Raw genomic sequence first — 11,241 nt, 5'->3', positions numbered from 1 at the left:
AAGATCACAGAAGAGGTCTGACTTGGGAAATACATGTGGGAGCTGGTGATGTACAGATGTTATTGAAAGCTATGAGAGAGGGTGCCTTCACCCAGGGAGTGAATGTAGACAGAGGAGAGAAGTCCAAGGACTCTATTTATCTGATGACCAAAGGCCCACTCAGACCATGTACCCAACTCCCCTTGAAATTTCCAGTATTCCCCTTGTCCCAGTGTACGGTTACTTCTTGGAAGGGGCTGTGGGTCCCTTTGGGGAAGGCCTGATGGAATTGCTACTACAAATGTTTGCTCTGGCATTATAGCATTCTTCTCAAGGGAACCCACCCTCCCTTTCAATCAGTGACCTCTGGGTCTGAGGACTGACTTGGGCCTGGAAACTTGATGAGGAGTTGAGATTCTTCCATTAGCAGCTGGCGTTAGCCTCCTGTTTACTTGTTTTCCATCTTTCTTTGATGATAAAAGTTAAGAAATATCATGGTTGCCATAGTCCCTGGGAATACCATGGTCTGCGAGCCATCAGCACAGAACCCTGCAGGCCCATGCTCCCTGGCCGCCACTTGGCCTTGCTCCCGTTCTGGTAGTTACATCAACCCCAGCCTCTGCTCTCTGGAATCCTGTCATCCCCACTGACCTCTGGGAGCCCAGCTCCAAGGTACGGTCCACCCCTCTGGCCTCAGAGGCAGCCCCCCGAGCCCCCTGTGGCATCAGTGCTCCTCACTCGTGCATCCCTTGTGCTTGAGTGAAGGCAGCTCCTGTGGGCCCTCTGAGCACGCAGCCAGCTGGGTTCTCTGGTCTTACGTCCACCTCTGAGCCTTTTGGTCCCTTCTCAATACCCTGCCAAGATTGTCCTGTTACCTCCCTCTTATTTAGTGGGGCCACCAGTTCTTCCACACTTCAATGAGCCATCTCAGTGGCATATCAGGACTGGCTCCAGGGGTCTTGCCAGATCACATCCTGAGCCTCGGGGGAGTGGCTCCATGTCTGTAAACTCTCCCTCACCCAACCTAATATTCTGCTCTCTTCCCACCGGAGCCCTCAAGACCCACCTTGGACATGGTCTTGTTCTGGTGGCACATCTCGGCCAGTTTCTGCAGCCAGTGTGGGGAATCATCTCAATTCTCTCATGGCAGGGGCAGGACTCTCCCAGTTGGACTGTGGGGAGACTCGATCATAATTATTGGTCCAGAAGCAAAGAGGGAATTTAGGGGAGATCTTGAGGAGGGAAAGCATTGCTAGATAGATAGATAGAAGAGATTTATTATAAAAATCGGCTCATGTGATTATGGAGACCAAGAAGCTCCATGATCGGCTGTCTGCAAGCTGGTGGTTTGGTTAAGTCTGTGTGTGGAGGTCTGAGAACCAGAAGCGCGTATGTCTGAGGGCAGAAGAAGATGGATGTCCCAGCTCAAGCAAAGGGAGCCAATTTACCCTTCCTTTGCCTTTTTGTTCTGTTTGGGCCCCCAACAGACTAGGTGATGCCCACTCACACTGGTGAGGGCCATGTCTTACCCAGGCTACCAATTCAAATGCTGATCTATACTGGACACACCCTCACAGACACACCCAGAAAGAATTTGTTTACCAGTTATCTGGGCTCCCTTATCCCTGTCATGCTGACAGACAGAATTAACAATCACAGGGAGCTCCCTGCTGGCCTAGTGGTTGGGATTCTGGGCTTTCATTGCTGGGGTCCAGGTTTGGTCCCAGGTCAGGGAACTGAGGTCCCGCAAGCCTCATGGGAAAGAAAAAAAAAGAATTAACCATCACAGGGGGGACTTTGCGTGGTCTCCAGGTAAGAGGCTGCTATTCTTAAGCAAGAGGGAATGGGCCACTTCTACTGGCTCAGGGGGTTAATGGGAATCTGGGGTTCAAGATCCTTAAGCCCATCTACCAGATGTCCCCCTGCTAGGTTTCAGTGTCCCACTCCTTCCCTTCTGTGACCACGACTGGAGCACAGGCTTTAGCAGAGTCATCTTTTTGGCCTGCTTCAGAACTCCACTCTTCTCAGGCAGGTTCTGGGCCTTCACCAGTACAGGTTGCAGTAGACAAGAGTCTTTTTTTTTTTTTTTTTTTTTTTCTTTTTTTATGCGTTACGCGGGCCTCTCACTGCTGTGGCCTCTCCCGTTGCGGAGGACAGGCTCCGGACGCGCAGGCTCAGCGGCCATGGCTCACGGGCCCAGCCGCTCCGCGGCATGTGGGATCTTCCCAGACCGGGGCACGAACCCGTGTCCCCTGCATCGGCAGGCGGACTCTCAACCACTGCGCCACCAGGGAAGCCCTAGACAAGAGTCTTTAAACACTGATATTGAAACCTCCTGGCTTTCACACTGGGCCACGGATTGATAAATGTCTGTCCTGAGCCTGTTATTTTCTCCCTCAGCACATCATTGCCACTTAATAATCATCAAGTTCACTTTCCATATAAATTACCATTGCCCCATGTATCTCAAATGTTAGAGACATTGCCTAAGCCAGTGTACCCCTTCCCCAATGTGCCCCATCCCAGGGCAGAAGAGATGAGTCTTAGTAATTATGAGATTCAGCATGCCAAGTGTTATCACAACAAGTTTCAGCTAGCTATTGCTGCATAACAAATTTCCCCACAACTTAACTGCTCAAAACAATAGCTGTTTTATTACCTCTCATGATTTTGTGGGTTAGGAATTTGGGCCAGGTGATTCCTTTGCTCCATATGGCATTGACTGAGGTCATTCAGTTTGCATATGGTCTGGTCTGAAGGGGCCAAGTCAGGTTCACACATATGTGGCATCTTAGCAGGGATGGCTGGAAGGCTGGGCTCACGTGGGACTGTCAGCTAGAGCACCTACCCATGGCTTTCCCAATATATGGTCTCAGTAGTGAGTCTTCATACGTGGTGGCTCAAGGCCGCCAGAGGGTGTTCTGGGGGTAGGAAGTGGGGAAGTGGCCAACCTTTCAAAGTCTGGGGCCAGAAGCTGGCTGAGTCATGTCTGGTCAAAACAGTTACAGAGGGAGATGCAAGAGGGAAGAGATATGGGAGCATATGTATATGTATAACTGATTCACTTTGTTATAAAGCAGAAACTAACACACCATTGTAAAGCAATTATACCCCAATAAAGATGTTAAAAAAAAAAAACAGTTACAGAGCCTACTCAGATTCAGGAGGGGCACAGACCCCACCTCTTGAAGGGAAGAGTGTCAAATAATTTGCAGCTATCTTTAATCCACCATAATACCTACTCCAGTTACTGTCACCAACTGGATCTTTGTTGCCATCTAGCTGTTGAGCCTTCCAATTCCAGAATCTAATTCTGAGTATCTATTTCTTAGACACCCTTCTGGTACCAATTGTTCTAGAGTGGGTTCTTCCAGAAGCAGACCTTGGGACAAGGATTCAGGCGCAAGTAGTTTATTTGGTAGGTGATCCCAGGAGACACCACTAGGGAATTTAGTGCATGGCTGTAAGTTCCAACACTCCATCTTGAGTAGACTGATAGCTTTGCCTCCTCTTCCCTCTTTAGCCTTTGAAATCCAGTATTTAAGTCCTTGTATCAACAAATACTTGTAGGGTAGCTATAGCTTCACTGCTAACTTAACATTCCAATATCTAGATTCTTCATTTTTGTGCCTGGAGATATTCCTTATTTTCACAGGTGTACAGCACTAAAAGGAAGGTTGTTATATGAAGAGTTTCTAGATGTTTTGTAAGGAGAGGGTTTTCCATATGACTTAGTTCTGCTTATTCCCGGAAGCAAAGGTCTTATTTTTTCAGCTTCATATGATCTCTGGGAGATTTTTTCTAAAGATGGCTGCCAACAATTCCTCCCATCCCTGTAAATACCTGCCACTCCTTTCATCAAGAGCTGGAGGCTATGTCCCCACTTGAATCTGGCCAGTCTTGTGACTTGCTTTGACCAACAGATTGTGACAGAAGTCATATACTGGGGTTTTCAAGCCCAGGATTTAAGCTTATAGCCTCCAACCTCCTGGGATCTAGCCATATAAAGAAACTTGACCTAGACTTCTGAGAGAGAGAGACCACATGGAGAGAGGGAGGCTGCCAGCTGAGTCGTGTGAATTAAGTTGTATCAGTTGTTCTAGCCCCAACTGTACTGATGGAATGAAGCTGTAGGAGTGAACCCCACTAACACCATGTGGCGGAGAGACGAGTCATCCCTGCTAAGCCCTGCCCAAGTAGCAGAATACTGAGAACATAAATTATTCTTGCTGTTTTAAGTCACTACGTTTTTCATAACAGCTTTATTGAGATATAATTCACATACCATAAAACTCGCTGTTTCAAAGTATGTAATTCGGTGGGTTTTAGTACGTTCACGAGGTTGTGCCACCATCACTGCTATCTAATTCTAGAACATTTTGAGAATCCTAAAAAGAAACCCCATATCCATTACCAGCCACCCAGTCTTCTCCTTCTGCCTTCAGCCCCTGGTAACCACTAGTCGCTGTGGACTTGTTTATTCTGGACATTTCATATATATGGAAATGTACAATATGTGGTCTTTTGTGACTGGCTTCCTTTGCTTAGCATAATTTTTTCAAGGTTCATCCATGTTGCAGCATGTATCAGTACTTCATTCCTTTATTTAAAATTGTGGTAAAATAAACATAAAACTTACCATTTTAATCACTTTTAAGTGTACAATGTAGTGGCATTTGGTACATTCACATTGTCGTGCAACTGTCCCCATTATCCACCTCCAGAACTTTCTCACTCTCCCAAATTTAACGTCTGTACCCGCTTTCCCCTTTTCCCAGCCCCTGTTAACCACTATTCTACTTTGTTTCTATGAATTTGACTACATTAGGTACTTCATATAAGGTCCTCTTGCATCTTATTTCACTTACCATGTTTTCAAGGTTAATTAATGTTGTAGCATGTATCAGAAGTTCCTGTCTTTTTAAGGCTGAATAATATTTCATTGTATGTATATACCACATTTTCTTTATCCATTCATCTGTCAATGGACATATGGGTGTTCCTACTTTTGGCTGTTATGAATAATGTTGATATGAATATTCATGTACAAGTTTTGTGCAGACATGTTTTAATTTCTGTTGGATATATATCTAGGAGTGGAATTCCTTGGTTATATGGTAACTCTACGTTTAACTTTTTGAGGAACAGCCAGACTGTTTTCCAAAGTGACTGTCCCATTTTAAAATCCCACCAGCAATGTATGAGGTTTCCAAGTTCTCCACATCCTTACCATGACTTGTTATTATCTATCTTTGATTAGAAGTATCTTACTGGAAGGTACTGTACTGAAGTGGTATCTTACTGGAGTTTGATTTAATTTCCCTAATGACTAATGAGGTTGAGCATCTTTTCATGTGCTTGTTGGCCATTTGTGTATCTTTTTTTTTTTTCTTTTGAGAAATGTCTATTCAAATCCTTTGCTCATTTTGGGAGGTTATTTGTCCTTTTATTTTTATTATTTTAAACTATATATTTATTTATTTGGCTGTGCTGGGTCTTGGCTGCAGCACGCAGGATATAGTTCCCTGACCAGGGATCAAACCTGGGCCCCCTGCATTGGGAGCACAGAGTCTTAACCACTGGACCACCAGGGAAATCCCAGTCCTTTTATTGCTGAGTTTCCGTTATTCATCTTTTCTGAATACAATTCCCTCATCAGATATATGATTTGCAAACATCTTCTCCTATCTCCTGTGAGTTGTCTTTTCACTTTGTCAAAGGTGTCCTTTAAAGCACAAATTTTTAAATTTTGATGAAATTTATTTTTTGTGGATATCCAGTTGTCTGCACCATTGTTGAAAAGACTATTCTTTTTCCTCACTGGATTGTCTTGGCACCCTTGTCAAAAATTGATTGACCAGGGGAATTCCCTGGTGGTCCAGTGGTTAGGACTCCACGCTTCCACTACATGGGGCACTGGTTCGACCCCTGGTCGGGGAACTAAAATCCTGCAAGCCACCGGACGCAGCCAAAAAAAAAATTAATTTACCGGATATGTGAGGCTTACTTTTGGACTCTCCACTGCATTCCATTGATCTATATGTCTATTCTTATACTAGTACCATACTTTTTTTTTTTTTAATTTTCTCTTGGGCTTCCTTGGTGGCTCAGTGGTTAAGAATCTGCCTGCCAATGCAGGGGACATGGGTTCGAGCCCTGGTCCGGGAAGATCCTACATGCCACGGAGCAGCTAAGCCCTTGTGTCACAACTACTGAGCCTGCACTCTAGAGCCCATGAGCCACAACTACTGAGCCCGCGTGCCTAAAGCCTGTGCCCTGCAACAAGAGAAGCCACCTCAGTGAGAAGCCCATGCACCGCAACGAAGACCCAACACAGCCAAAAATAAATAAATAAAATAAAATAAAATTTTTTAAAAAAGGAATTTTCTTCCGTTTTCAAGACTTTCTATACTTTAATAGTTGGGGTTTTTTTTTTTGGGCCACGCCACACGGCACGTGGGATCTTAGTTCCCCGACTAGGGATCAAACCTACATCCCCTGCATTGGTAGTGTGGAGTCTTAACCACTGGACCACCAGGGAAGTCCCATTACCACACTGTCTTGATAGCTTTGTACTTAAATTTTGAAATCAGGAAGTGTGAGTCCTTCAATTCTTTTTCAAGACTGTTTTGTCTACTCAGGGTCCCTTTAACTTCTTTAAAAATATGTTTTATAGTTTTCAGACTATGCGTTTAACCCTTGTTATATTTATGTATAAGTATTCTAACACTTGTTACATTTATGTATGTTTATTCTTTTTTGATTCTATGCTAAGTGGAATTGTTTATTTTCTTGTGATTTTTAGATTTTTCATTGCAAGTGTATCGATATCCTGCAACCTTGCTGTGTTTATTAGTTCTAGTTGCCTTTTAGTGGATTACTTAGCATTTTCTATATACAAGACAATGCCATCTACAAATAGAGATGAATTTACTTCTTTCTTTTCAATCTGATGTTTTTCCCCCCCCCACTGAACCCCCTGGCTAGAACCTCCAGTACAAAGTTAAATAGAAGTGGTGAAAGTGGACATCCTTGTCTTGCCTTTGTTCTTAGAGGGAAAGCTTTCAATTTTTAACCCAGGGATTATTGATTCCACTGTGACCAAGGAGGTTGTATGGTCTCAATTCTTTCACATTTGTTGACTTTGTTTTATGGGCCAGGATATGGACTATCTTTGTATACGTTCCATGGATATTTGAAAAGAATGTGTCTTCTTTTGTTGGGTGAGGTATTCTATATTAATTGGATCATGTTGGTTGATAGTGCTGTTAAGTTCTTCTACATCCTTACTGGTTTTCTGTCCAGTTGTTCTACCTATTGTTAAGAGAGAGGTGTTGAAGTCTCCAGTGGAAGTGTGGATTTGCTATTCTTCTTTCAATTCTATCAGTTTTTGTATCAGTTTTGCAGCTCTGTAGTTTTGTAAATACATATTTAGGATTGTACCTTCTTGGTGGGTTGACCCTTTTTTCATTATATAGTGTCCCTCCCTGTCCCTGGTAACTTTTCTTTGCTCTGAAGTCTAATATATCTGATATTAATATACCTACTTCTTTTTTGATTGTTTGCATGATATATTTTTCTATCCTTTTACTTTCAACCTTATAGTTATATTTGAAGTGAGTTTCTTGTAGATAGCATGTAGTTAAGTCACACTTTTTCATCCACTTTGCCAATCTCTGTCTTTCAATAGATATATTTAGACCACTTGCACTTAATAGAATTAGTGATGTTAGGGCTTGAGTCTCCCATCTTTTTTGTTTTCTGTTCTTTTTTTTCTGCTTTCCTGTGGGTTACTTGAATTTTTTTTTTGAATTCCATTTTATCTATAGTGTTTTGGGGTGTATTATCTTTTTTTAGAAGTTGTTCTAAGAATTACATCAAATACACATAAGTTACCACAGTATACTGTTGACATTTTATCAATGTTGTTGACATTTCTAAGTGTAGAAACCTTCCTTCTCTTGATATCCCTTAGTACTTCCCATTTATAAAGTAATTGTTTTAAATATTTCCTTTACATACATTGAGAACATCAATTTTATAATTTTTGCTTCAACCATCAACCATAATTTAGAAAACATAAAAGAAGGAAAATATTTACCCAAGTTTCACTATTTCTGCTGTTCCTTCCTTTTTGATGCTCCAAGTTTTCTTCTTTTATTTTCTCCTTTATGTTCAGAGCTCTTCTTTAGCCATTCTTTTTTTAAAATAAATAAATAAATAAATATATTTATTTTTGGCTGTGTTGGGTCTTCATTGCTGCGCACGAGCTTTCTCTAGTTGTTGCGAGTGGGGGCTACTCTTTGTTGCAGCGCGCGGGCTTCTCATTGTGGTAGCTTCTCCCGTTGCAGAGCATGGGCTCTAGAGCACAGTCTTCAGTAGTTGTGGCACATAGGCTCAGTAGTTGTGGCTCGTGGGCTCTAGAGCACAGGCTCAGCAGTTGTGGCGCACGAGCTTAGCTGCTCCGCGGCATGTGGGATCTTCCCGGACCAGGGCTCGAACCCGTGTCCCCTGCATTGGCAGGCAGGTTCTCAACCACTGCGCCACCAGGGAAGCCCTAGCCATTCTTTTAGGGTAGGACTGCTGGCAACAAATTCTCCCAGTTTTCCTACATCTAAGAATGTCTAAGTCCCCTCTACGTTCTGAAGGATATTTTTCACTTGATATAGAATTCTCAGTTGACGATAATTTTCTTTCACTATTTGAAGTGTGCCACTTCCTTCTGGCCTCATGGTTTCTGATGAGGAATCTCCTGTCCCTTTATAGGTAAGATATCATTTCTCTTTTGCTGCTTTTGAGATTCTCTTTTCTTTAGTTTTCAGTTTAGCTGTGATGTGTCTTGGTGTGCATTTCGTTAGGTTTACCTTGTTTAGGCTTCTCTGAATTCGCAGGGCTATTTTTTCTTTTTTTAATCTTCTGGCCATGCTGCGCGACATGTGGCATCTTATTCCCTGACCAGAGATTGAACCCACGCCCCCTGCCTTGGAAGCGTGGAGTCTTAACCACTGCCAGGGAAGTCCCATGCAGGTTTTCATCTTTTGCCATTTCTGGGAAGCTTACAGCCATTCTTTCTTTCTGTTTTTTTTTTTTTTTTTGCCATGCCACATGGCTTGTGAGATCTTAGCTCCCCAACCAGGAATTGAACCCAGATCACAGCAGTGAAAGCCCAGAATCCTAACCACTAGGCCACCAGGGAACTCCTGACAGCCATTACTTCTTCAACTGCTTTTCAGCCCCACCCTTACTTTTCTCCTTCTGGGACTCTGATGACACAGACTTTAGACTTTTTGTTTTAGTACCATAGGTCCCCATAGTCCTTCATTATTATTTTTTAAGTCTATTTTCTCTGCTCTTCAGGCTGGGTAGTTTCTATTGTTTTAACTTCAAGTTCACTGATTCTTCTCCATTTGCGGGGGGGGGGCGGTAATTGTATTTTTCAACTTTGGCTGCACCGCACAGCTTGTGGGATCCTAGTTCCCTGACCAGTGATAAAACCCACAGCCCCAGCAGTGAGAGAGCTAAGTCCTAACCACTGGACCTCCAGGGCATTCCCTGTATTTTTTTTTTAAATACATTTAAAAAATGTATTTATTTTTGGCTGTGTTGGGTCTTTGTTGCTGCACACGGGCTTTCTCTAGTTGCCACGAGCAGGGACTACTCTTCGTTGCGGTGTGCAGGCTTCTCATTATGGTGGCTTCTCTTGTTGCGGAGCACAGACTCTAGGCGCGCAGGCTTCGGTAGTTGCGGCATGTGGGCTCAGTAGTTGTGGCACGCAGGCTCTACAGTGCAGGCTCAGTAGTTGTGGCGCACTGGCTTAGTTGCTCTGCGGCATGTGGGATCTTCCCAGACCAGGGCTCGTACCCGTGTCCCCTGCATCGGCAGGCGGATTCTTAACCACTGCACCACCAGGGAAGCCCTGTATTTTTCGACTTTAAATGGTTCTTTACATTTTCTATTTCCTTGCTGAGACTTATTGCAGTGTTAATTGCTCATCAACACATTTATGATGGCCACTTTTAAATTCTTGTCAATAATTCTAACATCTCTGTCATCGTGGTGTCGATGTCCATTGTCTTTTTCTCCTTCAGGGTGTGATTTTCCTGATCTTTGGTATGAGTTGACTTTTGACTGAAACATGGGACATTTTGGGTATTACGTTAAGACGACTCTGGATCTTATTTAAATCTTCCTACAGCACACCTCCTCTGACGGGCATGAAAAGGCACTGCTTCATCACTGCCAGGTGTGGGTGGCAGTGAGCTCCATCATCCCACCACACCTCTACTAAAACCCTGGTTGGGAGGGGCTGGGGTGCCCCATTTCTCCTCACGTGGCCTCCACGGACATCAACTTAAAGTCCCAGCTCCCTATCCGGCCTTCTCTTGACTCCAGCCCTGCAGAGATTTGGGGGTGCCCCCAGTACAGCCTAGCAAGGATTGGAAGTCTAGGACCCAGGATTGGAAGTCTAGGACCCAACTCGGCATTTACTGGTGAAGGAGGGGCTGCAGTTCTTCCCGTGGTGTTTCACTAGAGTTTTCTTCCAGTCTTGTTAAGCTAACCCCTTTCCGGTCCTCACTTGGGTTTTTTGGTTGTTGGTCTGCTTCTCCAGCACCCAGCTTGGCTTATATGAAGGAAAAAGAAAACCCAGGGAACTCAATGCCAGTCGTTCATTGGGTCCCAAGGTCCCCAGCCAGTCTTTCTTCTCTCCACCTTCCAGTCTTCTGTTTGTTTTATATAAAATATCCAGGGTTTTATTTAGTGGAAAGGATAGGGATAAATACTTCCATCCCATCTTCCCATATAGGAATGTAAAATGGTGCAGCCACTGTGGAAATCAGAATGGCGATTCTTCAAAATATTAAAAATAGAACTGCCACATGATCCAGCAATTCCACTTCTGGGTATATATCCAAAGAATTGAAAGCAGGGTCTTGAAGGTTTTGAAGAGATATTTGTACACCCATGTTCATAGTATTATTCACAACAGCTAAAACATGGAAGCAACCCAAGTGTCCAACAGATGAATGGATAAGCAAAATGTGGTATATACATACAGTGGAATATTACTCAACCTTAAAAAGGAAATTCTGACACATGCTACAACACGGATGAACCTTAAGGACATTATGCTAAGTGAAATTAGCCAGTCACAAGACGACAAATACTGTCTGACTCCACTTACATGAGTAGTCAAAATCATAAAGACAGAAAATAGTAGTTGCCAGGGGCAGGGGAGGATCTCAGGAGAGGAATGAGGAGCTG

This window comes from Phocoena phocoena, chromosome 11, assembly GCF_963924675.1.
Source record: "Phocoena phocoena chromosome 11, mPhoPho1.1, whole genome shotgun sequence".
Lineage (NCBI taxonomy): Eukaryota > Metazoa > Chordata > Mammalia > Artiodactyla > Phocoenidae > Phocoena > Phocoena phocoena.
This window is presented reverse-complemented; position numbering follows the sequence as displayed.